The sequence below is a fragment of the Lithobates pipiens genome, unplaced genomic scaffold (genome assembly GCF_037356315.1).
Source record: "Lithobates pipiens isolate NorthernLeopardFrog02 unplaced genomic scaffold, aLitPip1_a1.2 Scaffold_27, whole genome shotgun sequence".
NCBI lineage: Eukaryota > Metazoa > Chordata > Amphibia > Anura > Ranidae > Lithobates > Lithobates pipiens.
This window is the reverse complement of record NW_027507788.1, coordinates 105548827-105569065: the sequence shown is the minus strand read 5'-3', so window position 1 is coordinate 105569065 and position 20239 is coordinate 105548827.

Sequence of the window (20239 nt, the reverse complement as noted above, 5' to 3'; positions counted from 1 at the left end):
GAGCTCAGGAGGCCCACCACGTGGAGCTCAGAGGGGGGGAAGGGGAGACCCAAGACGTGGAGCTCAGGAGGCCCACCACGAGGAGCTCAGAGGGGGGGGGGGGGAGACCCAAGACGTGGAGCTCAGGAGGCCCACCACGTGGAGCTCAGAGGGGGGGGGGGGAGAGACCCAAGACGTGGAGCTCAGGAGGCCCACCACGTGGAGCTCAGAGGGGGGGGGGGGGGGAGACCCAAGACGTGGAGCTCAGGAGGCCCACCACGAGGAGCTCAGAGGGGGGGAGAGCTCACTGCACTAGACCAAGTCGCCAGCCGCTTTGCCCCTCCTTAACACCAAGCATTCCCTGCACCACCCATTAATTTCTCCCCCCTTACTGGAGGCTACAGACAACAGCAAGCTGTTTGCTGGGTCAGAAGTGATGTTATGAAAGATGGGAATGCTTGCCCGTGTCAAAGTATACATATGGCAAAATAATGGTGCATGTCCAAAAACGGGATTAAGCCTTACGCGAATCGGGCAGAAACTCAACTTTGAGCCGATGAGCTCCTTTATCTCTATTAGGGATGGGAACTATTATGTAGGCTTCCAAAAAGTGCTTAAATTTGTTAGCACTATTCAAATGAATGACACAAATAAAACCGTTTTATCGCAGCACTTGTTGAAGACCTGACAATGGGCTTCCTCTTGTAACTGTGTCTACAACAACTGGCTGCTGTCCCATTTGCTACAGAAATCCCTAATTACTCTGATTCCAATTACACTGCAAGGTTACAGTTAACGGAAGATGGAAACACCCCCCCCCCCCCCCCCCATGAGCGCCGGGCGGCTGCACACTGGCCGAGGGGAGATCGGAGCCGAGGGGAGATCGGAAGGCGGAGGACAACCGCCCACCCCCCTCCCCCGGTGGGAGGGGAGGATGTGGCGAAGAACGGCCAATCCCTTCCCCCCTGGCAGGAACACCGTGCGGACTGCCTGCTGGAGAGCTGAGGGAGAGGAGAGTGAAGGACTGCCGAAAATATGCCATGTAGATATTTCTTGTGATACCCTCTTCTAAGACTATTCTATGAAGAATCAATGTTTAGCCCAGAGCTTTTTTCTCCTTTGCTTGAAGTAAAGCAAAATATAATTACCACTGCAGCCGCCAGAAAACCTTGACATCCAAATATGTCCCAAACATGCACCCTTCCTCCTGATCTAACCTCTTCTGGACTTCAGTTAACCTGATCTGGCAGACTTCCTAAAGTATCGGCAGTGTTTCCAGCTACCCAACATATCCCACAACCGTGTACTGCATATGGGGGGGGGCGGCGGCGTGGCCGTTTACCTCCCTCGCCAGGACAACCAGCGGGCGCACAGCATAATGCGGGGGGGAGGGGGAGCCGGCGCGGCCGATTACCTCCCCCTCCCCCCCGCCAGGAGAAACGGCGGAACACGGCATATGTAAGGGGGGGGAGGGGGAGGCGGCGCGGCCGATTATCTCCCCCTCCCCCCACGAGGAGAAACGGCGGGTGCTCCGTACCTGCGAGGGGAGAGGGGGAGGCCGACTACCTCCACCTCCCCTCACCGGGAGACACATAACCGAGACCCACGGCTCCCTAGTGGAATGATGCCTGGAGAGCGGAGCTGGCGGCGATCCCCAGGCGGGCGGCTCCCTCGTGGAGCCACATGCAAGGGGAGTAGTTAAACAACCCCCCCCCCAATGCGAGGCGAATAACGGAAGGACGCCCCCCCTCTCCCCCCAGCATGAGCACCAGGAGAAGGGGGCGGGCGGCACGCCAGCCAGAGCTGTGGGTGGTGAAGGGAGGAAGTAGGACGGACGATGAACTGTCCCCCACCCCACACCAGAACGCCGGGAGAAACAAACCGCCGACGGCCGCCACCCCCCTCCCCGCTGGAACATGGTTGAACAAAAAGGAGAGGGGGGGTGACAGCAGGGCGGCCACCACAAGCTAGTGGACCCAGGGAGGGAGCCGACCGCCGCTCTGCAAACACATGCTCCCCCCCAGAAAACCTACCGACACTGGCCCTGACAGAGGAGGAGGTTTAAATAGCCCTCTCAGGCTCCTCCTACAAATACAGGCTGGCCTGCGGCCAGCCTTACAACTTGTCACTCTTTGTAGTATCGCTGCAGAACCACTCAGCAGTCATAATGCTGCACAGTGGAAATGCACTATACTATGCTTTCTATATTTGCAAGTATTTTATACGTGTATTGCACCCCTATATACTGCACACCAAATAGTACACCTATACCAGTCCTTAAAAGGACCTTTGTGGACCTAATAGTAGCTAGCTAGTAGCTAGCGAATTGCAGACTGTCCCTGCTCCAAACACCAAGCTGTCCCTTCCTACACTGAGAAACGACAGCTGCAGAATCGGTCAGCAGCACGGCAGTGCAGTGCACTATAATATGCTTTCTATATTTGAAAGAAAGTATATTATACATGTACAACCCTATATGATTTACACCTCTACCAGTCCTTAAAAGGACCTTTGTGGACCTAGTAGCTAGGGATTTGCAGACTGTCCCTGCTCCAAACACCAAACTGTCCCTCAGTCCCTACACTGATAAAAGACAGCTGCAGAATCGGTCAGCACTCAGCAGCACAGCAGTCAGCAGTGCACCATAATATACTTTCTATATTTGAAAGAAAGTATATTCTAAGTGTATTACAACCCTATATACTGTACACCTATACCAGTCCTTAAAAGGACTTTTGTGGACCTAATAGTAATAGCTAGTGATTAAACTGACTGTCCCTGCTCCACACAGTGTCCTTTCCCTACACTGACAAAAGACAGAATGTAAAATGGCTGCCAGATCAGGTCTATTTATAAGGTAGGGGGTATGTCCAATTGTCCATGTGTTGAAATGTCTCAATTGGCTGTCCTGTACCCCATGATGGATGTGTCATCATGGGTCAAAGTTCTTTACAATGTAAACGCATGTGTCCTCCACACAAACAGCGCCAGAAGTCTGCCAGTTTGATGAATCGCGAACGAGCAAAATTCACCACGAACCGACCACCGGGCGAACCGCAAGTCCTTCTCTATTGCTCAGTACCTGAAACATTTCCCGTCTCCTCGATGGTACTGGAAAAGCGTGAATTAGTCTATGTCCTTCCCAACTCAGTAACCAGGCACTTGCCAGGATGCCACTTGCCGGCCCTCCTCCGAAGAGTCCTCTCCCAGTCACTTCCACGGGCTATGGTGCCTCTCCAAGCCGAGAGCACACCCGGACACCTTGAATTCTCCCTCAGTTACTGCGCCTCGGATCAGCCGGGTCTGGTAAGCATTCCTGTATAATGATAATAATAATGAGGTGATTTTGGTGGAGCCTGTTAGAGATTGTCTGTACTGATTTTGTCACCAACAATAGAGAGAAGTCACAAGGAGAGGGAGAGTCTACTGTGTACACTCAGCCAGAAGATGGTTTTCTTATCCCTATGAACCTTAACCACTTGCCGACGAGCTGCCGCAGTTGTACTGTGACAGAATGGCACGGCTGGGTGAAGCGACTTTATGTAATGTCGCTTCACCCTGTGGCCACTAGGGGACACACACGCGTGCCCCCCGTGCCAATGTGAGTGCCCAGCGGTCGCGATCACCGACGGGCTCCCGCGATCGCCGCTGTCACAGGGAGAACCGGGATCTGTGTGTGTAAACAGTAACACAATTTCCAGTTCTCTGAGGGGAGAACAGACAGATCGTCTGTTCATACAGAGTATGAACAGCAATCTGTCATTTCCCCTAGTCCCTTCAGTTATAACACACACTAGGGAACACATTAACCCCTTCACTGGCAGTGACATTTTTACAATCAATGCATTTTTCATGGTCCCAAAAATGTGTCAAAATTGTCCGATGTGTCCGCCATAATGTCGCAGTCACGATAAAAATCGCAGATCGCCGTCATTACTAGTAAAAAAATAAATGAATTATAAAAATGCCATAAAACTATCCTCTATTTTGTAGACGCTATAACTTTTTGCATAAACCAATCAATATATGCTTGTTGCAATAATTTTTTTACCAAAAATATGTAGAAGAATACATATCGGCCTAAACTGAGGAAAAAAAATTTTTTTATATATTTTTGGGGGATATTTATTATCGCAAAAAGTAAAAAATAATGCGTTTTTTTCAAAAATGTTGCTCTTTTTTTGTTAATAGCGCAAAAAATAAAAACTGCAGAGGTGATCAAATACCACCAAAAGAAAGCTCTATTTGTGGGAAAAAGAAAGCGGTGCAATGTTGCATGACCGCGGAATTGTCAGTTAAAGTGGTGCAGTACCAAATCGCAAAAAGTGCTCTGGTCAGGAAGGGGGTAAAATCTTCCGGGGCTGAAGCGGTTAAGTTCAAACTTTGATAAAACTCCGGCTCATGAAATTCCACAAAACAAAAACTAAGGGTCACCTTGGTTTTACATTTTTAGGCTCAGAACATTTTCAGCATGTGCATAAAATACCAAAGAGCTCCATAATGAAAATCACAAGGACAAGTCTGCCATGAATTTACATAACAATACAGTGTCCATCAGGGACATAACTACAAGTGTCACAGGGGTCGCAATTGCGGCCTGGCCCCATGCTCTAGAGCAGTGTTTCTCAACTCCAGTCCTCAAGGCACCTCAACAGGTCCTGTTTTCAGGATTTCTCTTAGATGAAACAGCTGTGGTAATTACGAAGGCAGTGAAACTGTTAAAATCACCTGTGCAACATAATGGAAAGCATGAAAACATGGCCTGTTGGGGCGCCTTGAGGACTGGAGTTGAGAAACAACGCTCTAGAGCAGCGGTCCCCAACTGTTTTGGCACTGGGGACCGGCGGCGTGGAAGAAAATTATGCCAGGGCCCGAGGAGGGGGGATGCATTTTTTCGCGGCCAATTTCTCGGGCAATGGCTGGTGTTGGCACTTCAATCATCATAGCACCATGGTTGATATGGTGTCAGGATGATAGAAGCACATTAATTATATTATTACATTGTAATTTAAAATGAATTAGTTCAACTCACATAATGCAGAATCAGTGGGAGCCCTGAATGTGTCACATACCACCGTCGCCTCCCACCAGATACAGCTTGTCACTTTCCACGTTGCCTGCCACCAGATGCAGCATGTCACTTGCCACCGTCGCCTGCCACCAGATGTAGCTTGTCACTTGTCACCATAGCCTGGTGAGCAGTTTGAATGCCTGGGTGCAAGCCACAGCCTGCCACCGATGATCAATAGGAAGAAAAGAACAGCTGCTTACCACAGAAACGTTCCAACAATTTTATTCCAAAAAACAGAAATAAACAGCAAACAAAGAGTGTCCCAACCCAGGAGGTGACGTGTGCATTTCACACTGACCTCAGTGCTTCTTCAAATCTGTCATCTGCCTTCAGATGCAGATTGTCACTTGCCACGTCACCTGCCACCAGATGCAGATTGTCACTTGTTGTCACCTGCCACCAGATGTGGATTGTCACTTACCATGTCACCGCCACCAGATGCAGTGTGTCACTTGCCACCATTGCCTGCCACCAGATGCAGCTTGTCACTTGCCACTGTTGTCTGCCACCAGATGCAGCGTGTCACTTGCCACGTCACCTGCCGCCAGATGCGGATTGTCACTTGCCATGTCACCCGCCACCAGATGCAGTGTATCACTTGCCACCTCTGCCTGCCACCAGATGCAGCTTGTCACTTGCCACATCACCTGCCATCGTATGCAGTTTGTTACTAGCCACGTGACTCACCACTAGATGCGGATTGTCACTTGCCACCAGATTCAGCTTGTTACTTACTACTTCACCTGCCACCAGATGCGGATTGTCACTTTTCACATTACCTGCTGTCAGATGCAGGTGATGTGACACAAATAGATATTCCTAGAAAACTTTCAAGCTTTTGCCTGGAGATGCTAATGTGTCTCCAGGCGCTAGGCTGCATTCTCCGGCTGCCTGCTGACACACAGGATTAACAAAAGCATCACTCCTTTCCAAGCAGATCAGTTGCCACGTCCCCTGCCACCAGGTGCAGCTTGTAACTTGCCACATGACTTGCCACCAGATGCGGATTGTCAATTGCCACATCACCTGCCACCAGATGCAGCTTGTCACTTGCCACTTCACCTGCCACCAGATGCGGATTGTCACTTATCGAATCACCTGCTGTCAGATGTGTCACTTTGCCTGCCACTAGATGCGGATTGTCATTTGCCATGTCACCTTCCTTCAGATGCGCACTGTCACTTGACACATCACCTGCCACCAGAGGCAGCTTGTCACTTGCCACGTCACCTGCCACCAGATGTAGACTGTCATTTGCCACGTCACTTGTCACAAAATGCGGATTATCACTTGTCACATCACCTGCCACCAGATGGGGATTGTCACTTGCCACAAGATGCGGATTGTCATTTACCAGTGGCTGTGTCGCCTGCCACCAGATTCGGATTGTCACTTACCACAAGATGCAGATTTTCACTTGCCATGTTATCTGCCACCAGATGCGGAGCGTCACTTGCCATGTCACTTGCCACAAGATGTGGATTGTCGCATGCCAGTGACTGTGTTGCCTGCCACCAAATGCAGATCATCACTTGCCAGTGGCTGTGTCCCAGAGTGAGAGCGGACAGTGGGAGATAATGTAATATTTCAGCTGCTCACACTGCACAGTGAGGGCGGAACTGTGGTAATGCAGGGCGGGTGGTGAGAGATGATGTCATCTCTCTGCTTGCTCACTCGCCCTGCTCCTCACTGACCTGCCTGCATGCTCACTGGCCTGCTCGCCCACTCACCTGCTGGCCCACTCACTGGCCTGCCAGTCGGCTCGCCACACTCGTGGCCTGGCTGCAGAAAGGCCAAGGCCCGGTACTGGCCCGCGGCCAGGTGGTTGGGGACCCCTGCTCTAGAGGGCCTGTGTGGCCCCCCTGTACACCTGGATAGGAGGGGCTGTGGCAGGAGTGGTGAAACCAATCACCTCCAATTTCCCCCTACAGCCACTGAAAGCCCACTTCTGCTCCTCTCCCTCCCACAGGCATTCAGTGGCTGCAGGAGGAAAATGGAGGGCATCGGTTTCTCTGCATGCTGCTATTCCTGCCCATTTATTCTGTGCCGCTAAGGCTGGAGATTGAGGGCTGTGTCCTTTCTCTAAGGTAAAACATCAGACGTCTGTTTAGACCACTGATATTTCATAAAAGCCCCCCAATGGGGTTCCTAACAAAACTGTAACTAAAAATAATAAAAAAATACAATTGTAAAAAAGATAAATTAAATAAAATGGTAAAAATATAATAAAAAATGAAAATTACAAAAATAAAAAAACTACTACCAGGGTCGCAAAGATCGCACTTGCAACCGGGCCCTGGCGTTCCGCCTCCGGGCTCGGAGGTAAGGGTCTGTGATGGGGGTCAGGGGGGTGCACTTCATGTTTTTTTGCATCGGGGCCCTGAAGGTCCTAGTTACACCTCTGGTGTCCATAGTTAATTCAGAAAATGTTAAAAAAATACAGTGTTCAGGAGAGGCCAAATGTTTGCCTGCACAACAGGGATTCCTTTAGATCCTGTGTGTCCCTCACTGGACATGAGCTGATGTGTTTGCATGTCAATTAGAAGAACTTAGAAGTAAATGTTCTCACCTAGTCTCTGACACAAATGTGTGAATTCCTGTCTTCAAAATTCAGAAAATTGTAATGAACCATAACTCCCACACTGTACAGTGCACAATTATAAAACTTCCTGCATGAGCCTAGTTGCACAGAAATGGACATCAAATGTGCTAGCTTTATAGTAAAATATAGAGAAATTAATATTTCATCTCTTTTTTTCTGCCATTGATTCTGCTAGGTGTAAAGAATCAGTGTTTGTGTGCTGAAACTATTACTCTAATGCCGCATACACATGATCGGACAAACCTCCGGACTTTTAAGCGGAGGACTTTCCGAACGAGCGGACCTGCCCACACACGACCTGACTTTTCCGGCGGACTAGATGCGGCAGACAAACCCCCGGACTATGGACCAAAGCACCCCCCCATGTTGAGGGCACATGGCCTGGTACGGCTCAGAAAGGGGGGCGCTCGCTCGTCCCCACCCCCTTTCCTGACCGGCCGGGCTGAGTGCTCGGATAAGGGTCTGATATGGACTTTGGGAGGACCCCCACGCCATTTTTTCAGTGTAGGGCTTCCCCTTTAAGTCCATACCAGGTGACGGGGCTAGCGAGGTGTCAATCTCGCCGCCGAAGACATTGACTTCCTTCGCTAGTCCCGTCTACCTGGAGCCGCATTCAAAATGAGCAGACTTTCCTCCGTGTTTGGGCAAGTCCGTTCATTTCAAAAGTCCGGCGGACTAGCACACAGACGGGCGGATTGTTCACCGGACTGCCAAATCCAGCAGACAATTTTGAGTCAAAACTTCTTTCTAAGTCCGCCGGACTTTAGGAAAGAAAAAGTCCGCCGGAGCCCACACACGGGTGGATTGTCCGGCGGACTCTGGTCCGCTGGATAGTCTGATCGTGTGTACGCAGCATTACTTTCCATTCTGGTCCGCTGGATAGTCTGATCGCGTGTACGCAGCATAATTTGTAACTGGACACATTTATGAGTTTTTGAAGATTGTGGTTACCAAAATCCTACATAACTTGGTAATATGCAGCAGCCACCCCCTTCCATCTATTTTGATGGTGAGTGGCAACTAACCTTGATCTCTAAGGTATAAAAATTGGTCATCGTCCACATTTTCAATCCATCCTCAGCAGGAGAAATATTTTTCCTGTAGGTTTTCTTGATTTTTTTTTTGTTCAATACTGTTTGTATGTCTCACATTTCAACTTTTTATGCACTACCCACTTAGAGATGTTAAATATAAAATTATTAAAGTGGTTGTAAAGCCACATTATTATAAAAAAAAAAACAATTTTTCCCCCAAGGTTTTTTTTTAGCAGCATGTAAACTGACCACAGTATCATGGATGAGCAGCCATGATTACTACCTTGGTCAGCACACACAGGAACAGGCAGGATCAAGCAGGTATTTTACAGCACAGAATGGGACAAATGACACCGCAGAAGCACCATGCTTTAAAGGAACAGGATGATTTTTTTTTTTAAGGTAACAACCACTTTAAGATTGTTTCTGAGTGCTTCAAAACCTGAATAGACTGTAGTGTGTGTGTGTGTGTGTGTGTGTGTGTGCGTGCGTGTGTGTGTGTGTGTGTGTGTGTGTGGTGGTTTTGTATTATCAGTGCCTATAATTTAATTTATAAAATCACTGCTAACTTGTGTAAGATTGAATTGTGTGGCAGTGCCCCTGTATTTTCTGTACTGCAGCAGTTGACTGACAGAGAATGAGAAAGCCAATCTGATTGCATTTCGGTTAATACTATTCAGGATACATTAAACATCATTCTAACATTGCAAACAAAATCTAAGTTAGTTCTAAAACCCTGTGGCACCAGTCACAGTCAAATAATTGGAGGTTTAAATAGAGCTATGAGGTTTTATTGCATTCTGCCACTTGGTTTATTAGAGGTTTAGTCTATTGTGAATTAGTGCATCTAATCTCCAAAGCAAGAATGTACTATATTGTAGTTTACCAGTTCGGAGATATAATAGCTGCATTACCTTTTTATTTTTCAGGATTCTTTCCATTCATTTTTACCTGATAATCCTGGCAATCACACCTTTCCTGTTCCTTGTCTATAGTCAATTCTTCACCATATCTATATGGCAGCCATGGTTGTGACACAAGACATTGTAGCAGGTCACCCAGTACATATTGGACTCAATTTCCGATGTCCTAGGTGTCAGCAGGTTTAAAGAGGACCAGTCATGTTACTTTTTTTGCATGAACCTGAATAGCCAGCTTTTAATTACTAAACGTATACAGATTTAATTATGAAAAAAATAAATTTTCCTAAGGTTCAAATTTGAATGCAGGTTGCTTGCATGCTGTATACTGTTCTTTTTTGCAATCTTTGGCTGTGACACTGTTTTCTCTGTACTACAGCAGTTGAATGACAGAGGACAATGAGCCACCAGTATTTTTGGATCCAGCCTACTCACCAGTAATATAAATATGGGCTAAGATTTGGATTTGGGGCCTCCCTGTCAGGTCTCTCTCTCTCTCTCTCTCTCTCTCTCTCTCTCTCTCTCTTTCATTGGTTTGGATGGGCTACATCGGAATGGATGTGCTATAGCTACTGTGGACTGCTGCGCCTTGCAGTCCATCTGATGCACCAGGGTTCTGGAGAATATCTAAGACCTGAAAACAACAAAATGGACTACTACCTTTTTGAGGTATGCCTGGGCAGCCAGTTAGAGGTAGATAGGGATATAATGATATTGCTGTTCATGTTGGACTGTACTAAGAAGCTTTTCAGTAAAGTTGCATCACCTGTTCTAAGCCCGGTCTGAAGTTATTCAAAGTGGTGCATGTTGGTTCAGGCATATCAAAAGAACCAGGATCTGTAAAGCACACATGGAGTATGAAGCTCTACTGCTACAAAAGGTCTACTTGGCAAGTTAAACAAGAGAAGCTGTGTAGTTTCTATGGGTAACCAAGCACTAATTCAAAACACAACGCAAATCTTTAGGCGTAGTACCTGGTAAAGGTGACAGGTCCTCCAGTAGTCAGGCTATATATAGGATTTTAAAAGTTATTCCAGCAGCAGGAGGGCCCCGGGGGGGGGGGGGGGCACTGTCATTAGCTGACAGTGCCCCCCCCCCCCATTATTAGCCAGGTATTTCAGGTGATACAGGGGGCTAAATTAGACAGTACAAAGCACTGTGCTGTATAACATGCTTTAACCACTTCAGCCTAGGGTTGCCACCTTTTCTTCAAACTAAACCCGAACACTTTAACAGCGCACGGCAAATTTTTACCCCCCCCCTTAGAGACCCCCCATTAGAACAGAGTGGCCTTATATCAGTACCCTATTAGATTAAAGACCCCCATTATATGAGAGTCCCTTTATATCAGTGCCCCCTAAAGACTTCCATCAGTTCAGGAATCCCCATTTCACATTAAAGTCCCATTTAGATCAGGAGTCCCCCTTCATCAGGTTTCTGGAGTCTGGAGTCCCCCTTTACACCAGGAGTCACCCTTTACATTAGGAGCACTGTACTGAGCATCAATGGTCCCCCTATGAGATCAGAGTCCCCCCCTTCACATCAGAGTCCTCCCTCACAACAGCAGGGGCCCGTTATATCAGTAACTCCTCATATCAAGGGCCCTTTTACATTAGGAGCCCTCCTTAAATCAAGAGACCCTCCTTCAAATCTCAATTTACATTAGTAGTCTTCTTTACATCAGTACCCTGGTGTGACAGTAAGGGGCAGAGTGATAGGAGAGTAGCAGAGTGTGACAGGGGGGCACATAGTGACAGGAGGGGGGCACAGTGTGACAGGAGGGGGATGCAGAATGTGACAGGAGGGGATGCAGAATGTGACAGGAGGGGGGTGCAGAGTGTGACAGAAGGGGGATGCAGAGTGTGACAGGAGGGGGATGCAGAGTGTGACAGGAGGGGGATGCAGCGTGTGACAGGAGGGGGATGCAGAGTGTGACAGGAGGGGGGTGCAGAGTGTGACAGAAGGGGGATGCAGAGTGTGACAGGAGGGGGATGCAGAGTGTGACAGGAGGGGGATGCAGCGTGTGACAGGAGGGGGATGCAGCGTGTGACAGGAGGGGGAGGAAGTGTGTGACAGGAGGGGGATGCAGAGTGTGACAGGAGGGGGAGCAGAGTGTGACAGGAGGGGGATGCAGCGTGTGACAGGAGGGGATGCAGCGTGTGACAGGAGGGGGATGCAGAGTGTGACAGGAGGGGATGCAGAGTGTGACAGGAGGGGTGCAGTGTTATAGGAGGGGGATGCAGAGTGTGACAGGAGGGGTGCAGTGTGACAGAAGGGGGTGCAGTGTGACAGGAGGGGGTGCAGAATGTGACAAGAGGGGGTGCAGAGTGTGACGAGGGGGTGCAGAGTGTGACAAGTGGGTGTGCAGTGTGACAGGTGGGTGTGCAGTGTGACAGGTGGGGGTGCAGTGTGACAGGAGGGGGGGCAGAGTGTGACAGGAGAGGGGGGCAGAGTGTGACAGGGGGGGAAGAGTGTGATAGGAGGGGGGGCAGAGTGTGACAGGAGGGGGTACAGAGTGTGACAGAAGGGGGCAGAGTGTGACAGGAGGTGGTGCAGAGTGTGACAGGAGGTGGTGCTGAGTGTGACAGGAGGGGGTGCGGTGTTACAGGAGGGGGTGCGGAGTGGCAGGAGGGGATGCGGAGTGACAGGAGGGGGTGCAGTGTGACAGGAGGGGGTGCAGTGTGACAGGAGGGGGTGCAGAGTGACAGGAGGGAGTGCAGAGTGACAGGAGGGGGTGTGGTGTGACAGGAGGGGGTGCGGTGTGACAGGAGGGGGTGCGGTGTGACAGGAGGGGACAGGAGGGGGTGCAGAGTGACAGGAGGGGGTGCAGTGTGACAGGAGGGAGTGCAGTGTGACAGGAGGGGGTGCAGAGTGACAGGAGGGGATGCGGGGTGACAGGAGGGGGTGCGGTGTGACAGGAGGGGATGCGGTGTGACAGGAGGGGGTGCGGTGTGACAGGAGGGAACAGGAGAGGGTGCAGAGTGACAGGAGGGGGTGCAGAGTGACAGGAGGGGGTGCAGAGTGACAGGAGGGGGTGCAGTGTGACAGGAGGGGGTGCAGAGTGACAGGAGGGGATGCGCAGAGTAACAGAGGAGGGGGGCAGAGTGACTGTAGGACACACACTATACATTGAACACTGTGTAGAAGAGTCAGCAACCTGCTATTGCAGTGTATATAGTTCTGGCAATGGGTGGGTGGGAGCAGCCTAAGAGCAGCAGGGGACTCTCTTACCTTACAAGCTGGACAGGAGCAGCATGGCTGAAGACAAGACGTGGGAGGCGGAGTTAGGAGGCGGGGCTGCTTTGCACAGAGGCACAGAAGATGAGAGGCACAGTCAAGCAGACAGGAGCAGCATGGCTGAAGGCAAGATGCGGGAGCCGAATTCGGGGGCGGAGATAGGAGGCGGAGCTGCTCTGCAGGGAACAATCATGCTGCCAAGTAAGTATCGCACAGGGCTAAGCACTTACTGTACACACACAGTAAAGAAAAGCCTCACCCATACAAAGCCCTCAATACTCACCCACCCATCATCATCCAGCAGCTCGTCCCACCTTCCTCTGAATGACACTTTTCCCACTTCCCCTCTCAACTGACAGCAGTGTGTCCGGGTGTCAGGCACACTGAAAACCGGACCTGTGTGTCAAAATCCCGACTGTCCGAGTGAAAACCGTACAGGTGGCAACCCTACTTCAGCCCCGGAAGACTTGGCTGCTCAATGACCAGGCCATTTTGTGCAATACGGCACTGTGTCAATTTAACTGACAATTGTGTGGTCATGCCAGGCTTTACCCAAACAAAATTGATGTCCTTTTTTTCCCACAACTAAAGCTTTCTTTTGGTGGTATTTGATCACCTCTGCGGTTTTTATTTTTTGCGCTATAAACAAAAGAAGAGCGACAATTTTGAAAAAAAAAAACATATCTTTTACTGTTTGCTATAATTAATATCCCAAATTAAAAAAAAAATGTTTTTCCTCAGTTTAGGCCGATATGTATTCTACATATTTTTGGTAAAAAAAAATCGCAATAAGCATACATTGATTGCTTTGCGCAAAAGTTATAGAGATTTATGGCATTTTTTCTTCTTTTTTTAAATTTTTACTAGTAATGGCAGCGATCAGAGATTTTTATGGGGACTGCAATATTATGGCAGACAAATCAGACACTTTTGACACACTTTTGTGACTAGTGACATTTATACAGCGATCAGTGCTATAAAAATGCACTGATTACTGTATAAATGACAATGGAAGGGAAGGGGCTAAGATTAGGGGGCGATCAAGGGGTTAACTGTGTTCCCTAGGTGTGTTCTAACTGTAGAGGGGATGGGACTGACTAGGGAAAGAGAGAAATCGGTGTTCATACTCAGTATGAACACACGATCTGTCTCCTCTCCACTGAGAGAACAGGGATGTGTGTGTGTGTTTACACACACACATCTCCCTGTTCTCATTGTGTAATGAGCAATTGCGGGTGGCCGGCAGTTATCGCCAGAGGCATCTTAAAGAGCCGACGTACAGCTACGACGGCTCGCGCAGGGGAGCCAATTTGCCGCAGTATAACTGTGGCAGCTGATCCAGAAGCGTTTAAGGGAACAGGATTTTTTTTTGGGGGTAACAAATGCTTTAAGAAAAAAGAATAAGCTATTGCACTGCCTGGAACCCAATCATCGTTAAACGGGGCACATAAGAGGGCCAGGAGAGTGTTAGGGAACACCAGGTAAAATGGATGTAGCTCCTCTTAAATTAGGTCTTGATATCCTTTGATAAAGGGGCCCTGCTGTCTGCCCTGAAACATGTAGTAACATCCCCTTCACTTCCTGTCATCACACAGAGAGAGGAGCTGTTTGGAGCCGCAGGCATCTTCCCACTTCTGGTTGCTGCTGATGCTTATGTTCCAGCCTGAAGTCTGACAGCTATCCTTCCATCTAGAACTCTGCTTCAACTAGCCCAGAGGTCGTCAACCCCCGGGCCATAGAGCCTCTATTTCCGGGCCGTGCCGCAAAGGAGACTGTCAGAGGTGCAGCGTCCTGAGCAGAGAGATGACATCATCTCTCATTGCCCACACCGCTGTTCCGCCATTACATACGGGACCACAAAAGCTGGTCTTCAGAGAGAGAATTAGGTCATCTCTCACCGTCCGCCCTCGCTATTGGACAGTACCTGAATCCAACCCAGCTAGCTTTCCCACGATCTTCGACCTGCGATGATAGACTGTAAGTACAGTGTACTCTGCACTGTTGGGGAGAAGGGGGGGCTTGATACAATAAAATCAATTGGTGACAATCTGACAATCTATGTTTTTGTGGCAGGTGACAGTGATAGTGACAATCCACATCTGGGGGCAGGCCACAGTAGTGAGAGGCCGCAGCAGTGACAATCCACATCTGGGGGCAGAAAAGTGACAATCCACATCTGGTGACAGGCCACAGCACTGACAATCCACATCTGGTGACAGGTCACAGCAGTGACAATCCACATCTGGGGGCAGGCCACAGTAGTGGGAGGCCACAGCAGTGGCAATCCACATCTGGGGACAGAAAAGTGACAATCCACATCTGGTGACAGGTCACAGCAGTGACAATCCACATCTGGGAGCAGAAAAGTGACAATCCACATCTGGTGACAGGCCCCACCAGTGACAATCCACATCTGGTGACAGGCCACAGCAGTGACAATCCACATCTGGTGACAGGCCCCAGCAGTGACAATCCACATCTGGTGACAGGCCACAGCAGTGACAATCCACATCTGGTGACAGGCCGCAGTAGTGACAATCCACATATAGGGGCATGCCGAAGTAGGGGGGGGCCACAGCAGTGACAATCCACATCTGGTGACAGGTCGCAACAGTGACAATCCACATCTGGTGGCAGGTTGCAACAATGACAAGCTGCAATTAGTGCCAGGATAGTGACAATCCACATCTGGTGGCAGGCTTCGCTAACTAGCCAAAATGAGTAAAAAACAAATGTGCATGGAGAGCTTCTTTGAAAAGGGGGAAAGACCCAATGATTAGACAACAGAAGACTCTTCTAAAACTACCAACAAAAAGAAAGCTGCATTTAAAAGAAAATACCAAGAGTACTATTTTAATTACGGGTTCATTGCAACAGGTGATTCACATTCTCCAAACCCACTTTGTATTATATGTGGTGATCGGTTATCCAACTAAACCATGAAACCTTCAAAACTGCTTTGCCACATGGAGACCAAGCAACCTTCATTAAAAGACAAGCTTGTTGAGTTTTTCAAAAGAAAAAACATGAATACGAAGAACAGAAGCAATTATTAAAGGCCACCTCTTCAATAAATGCATCTGCATTGAGATCCTTATTCTTAGTGGCTAACCGCATTGCTAAATATAAGAAACCCTTTACAATTGGAGAACAGTTGATTCTGCGTGCTGCACAGGACATTTGCTGTGAAATTTTAGGAGAGGCTGCGGTTGAAAAGGTGGCACGTGTTCCTCTTTCGGCTAGCACTGTATATAGATGAATTAATGAAATTGCAGAGGATGTTGAGGCACAATTGATAGAGGAATTAAGGAGTCACCATTGTATGCCATACAGGTTGACGAGTCTACTGATGTTGACAACAAGGCAACAATGCTTCTTTTTGTGCGATGTGTTTTCAGGAGGATGTGCATGAGGATATGCTATGTGCACTCTTGCCAACCAACACCACAGCTGCAGAATTATTGAACTCTATAAATGATTATATGTCAGGAAAACTGAATTGGTTATTTTGTGTTGGTATATGCATGGACGGAGCTGCTGCCATCACTGGACGGCTTTCTGGTTTTACTGCTCGGGTCAGGGAGGTTGCTTCCGAATGTGAGTCTACGCACTGTGTCCTCAATAGAGAAATGCTGGCTAGCCAAAAAATGTCACCTGAACTAAACAATGTTTTGCAGGATGTGATTAAAACCATATTAAATACATGCCCTTAACTCATGTCTGTTTGAACAGTTCTGTGAGGAGATGGACGCAGAGCACACACGTCTTCTCTTATACATAGAAGTGAGATGGCTTTCTAAAGGTAGACCACTGTTTGAGTTACGAGAGACGCTCCAGAGATCTCTTTCTGAAAAACAGTTGCCACTAGGAATGAGCTCGATGTTCGGGGTGAACATAAGTTCAGCTCAAACATCGGGTGTTCGCCCATTCACAGAACAGCAAACATTATGGGGTGTGCGCAGGAAATTTGAGCGCTGCGGAACGCCTCATAATCGAGATCGCAGTGCATTGCTGTATGATGATTGGCCAAAGCATGCACCTGACTTGTATGCTTTGGCCAATTAAAGCGCGCTCTGCTGAGAGAGCCATAATTGGCCAAAGTCAGGGATAGCTTGAGTTAGATTAAGCAGGCAGGTTATTCAGTTAGTGGCAGTGTATTTGATATATATATATATATATATATATATATATATATATATATATATATATAATAGCTATATATATATATATATATATATATATCCACTTAAGGACCGCCTCACGCTGATGTATGTCGGCAGAATGGCACAGCTGGGCACAAGCACGTACCTGTACGTTGCTTTTTAAGTGCCCAGCCATGGTTGGGAGCGCGTCGCCGGCTGCGCGCTCCCGACCGGGTCCTGTACTCTCACGGAGCAGCGGACCCGATCGCCGCTGGTGTCCTGCGATCGGGTCACAGAGCTGAAGAACGAGGAGAGGTCAGTGTAAACAAACCTCTCCCCGTGCTTCCCTGTGTGGCTGTCACCGATCGTCTCTTCCCTTTTATAGGGAAGGACGATCAGTGACGTCACATGCCAGGCCAGGCCCCCCACAATAAAAAAAAAACATAACGTCATACATAACACCTACACTGCCCCCTAGTGGTTAACTCGTTCACTGCCAGTGTCATTTACACAGGAATCAGTGCATTTTAATAGCACTGATTGCTGTATAAATGACAATGGTTCCAAAAATGTGTAAAAAATGTCTGATGTGTCGCAGTCAGAATACAAATCGCTGATTGCCGCCATTACTAGTAAAAAAAAAATATTAATAAAAATGCTATAAAACTATCCCCTATTTTGTAAACGCTATAACTTTTGCGCAAACCAATCAATAATCGCTAATTGCGTTTTTTTACCAAAAATATGTAGAAGAATATGTATCAGCCTGAACTGAGGAAAAAAAATGCTTTTTATATCTTTTTTGGGGATATTTATTATACCAAAAAGTAAAAAATATAGCATTTTTTCAAAATTGTCGATCTATTTTTATTTATAGCGCAAAAAAAAAAAACCACAGAGGTGATCAAATACCACCAAAAGAAAGCTCTATTTGTGGGGGAAAAAAAGACGCCAATTTTGTTTGGGAGCCACGTCGCACGACTGCGCAATTGTCAGTTAAAGTGACACAGTGCCGAATTGCAAAAAGGAGCTTGGTCCTTTGGCTGCAAATTGGTCCGGGGCTTAAGGGGAGATTTTATATATATATATATATATATATATATATATATATATATATATATATATATTTACTCTGTATTTAGCATAGACTATATATTCAGTGTTTACTCTATATTCAGTCAGTGCAGGCAGTGTATTAATATATATATATATATATAGTATCTCACAAAAGTGAGTACACCCCTCACATTTTTGTAAATATTTTATTATATCTTTTAATGTAACAACACTGAAGAAATTACATTCTGCTATAATGTAAAGTAGTGAGTGTACAGCTTGTATAACAGTTTACATTTTCTGTCCCCTTAAAATAACTCAAAACACAGCCATTAATGTCTAAATTGCTGGCATCACCCCTAAGTGAAAATATCCAAATTGGGCCCAAAGTGTCAATATTTTGTGTGGCCACCATTATTTTTCAGTACTGCCTTAACCCTCTAGGGCATGGAGTTCACCAGAGCTTCACAGGTTGCCACTAGAGTCCTCTTCCGTTCCTCCATGATGAACATCACAGAGCTGGTGGATGTTAGAGACCTTGAGCTCCTCCACCTTCCGTTTGAGGATGCTCCACAGATGCTCAATAGGGTTTAGGTCTGAAAACATGCTTGACCAGTCCCTCACCTTTATACTCAGCTTCTTTAGCAAGGCAGTGGTCATCTTGGAGGTGTGTTTTGGGTCTTTATCATGTTGGAATACTGCCCTGCGACTCAGTCCCCAAAGGAAGGGGATCATCCTCTGTTTCAGTATGTCATGGTACAGTATGTTGGCATTCATAGTTCCCTCAATGAACTGTAGCTTCCCAGTTCCGGCAGCACTCATACAGCCCCAGAAAATGACATTCTCACCACAGTGGGTGGTCTGATTAGATACCCTCCACGCTCCTCCCATAATTACAGGTCACCATACTGGCCCTCTTATTTATGGTCGGAGCCCTCCGCTCTAAGAGATATGAAAGAACACATAAACACGTCACAAGACTAACAACATAAAATAGACCTAAAGCGTGCCCTTGGCTTACGGTAAGGTAAGCCCTGGTGAGCTGGGCGGTGAGCCCTGGTCTGCTGGGTGATATGCCAAGAGAAGGGCGCAAAAAGACTTGGTTAGGGAGGTAATTATTAATTTATGTACAATAAGACACTACAGGGCAACGTTGCTGAATTTGACTACAAATCCATTTTTTGCGCAATGAAAAAGGAAGCCACACATTGTTGATAAATAAACTTTTTAATACAAGCACATTCACATGTGCTTTTTGAAAAGGTTTTTACAACAAACCAAGAAATTGTGTGTATCCAAAACAGAGTTTAATCAGAATTTAGTTTACTTGTTGTTTTTGTGTAAACAGGCATGTATCAAACCGTAAAATACAGAACACAGGAACTTACAAAGTTCAACTTTGAAAAGTGAAGACAATATCAGACATGAGTATGTACAAATTATTTTTTCCGAAAAGCTGCGCTATAATGATTCAGATCAATGTGTTAACATATAAATAAATTGATCATGCAAAAATAAATGAATCCAAAAATAAATCCAAAAATACAGACAGAGAATCTATATGTAAATGTTCAGGATATTAGTCCATTTCCCATTCAACAATAATTCTGCTTGTCATCTCCACCGTGTTCTATCACACCGCACCAATGAAAAAAGTGTCATCAGAGTTGCAGGAAAAGGCTTTCCACCACCAATAATACTGACGCTTACCAGCTATACTGATCCCATCTCAGAGATCAGATATCACCACTGTTAAATCACTCCCTCAGAACCTGGACTGCATGGAGGATGTATCTCTTTAAGCACGCTGTTCCAATGGTTGGTATATTCCTACGGCCACACCGCACATTGCCCAGCACATGTATAAACAAGAGGAATCGCCATAGTGTAATATTGTCGAAAATTTGAATAGATAAAAAGACTTGCACTAACATCAAATGTAAAAAGGATTCGTTTTCAGTAAAAAATAAAGGTTTAAAATACGCACCCCCTAAGAAATTAAATAAGTTTCAAACTTATATGGACATACATAAGTATGTCCGTACCATTAACATAAAGAGACATTTCACTTAAAAATTTTGTTTCAGTATTTGAATTTAGGAATAGCGCTGTATTATATGGGTTTTATTTTGTTTGGATATTGATACACGAATATAGCAGCTGTTTAAACACACTCATAGTGATATCTGCTTAAATAC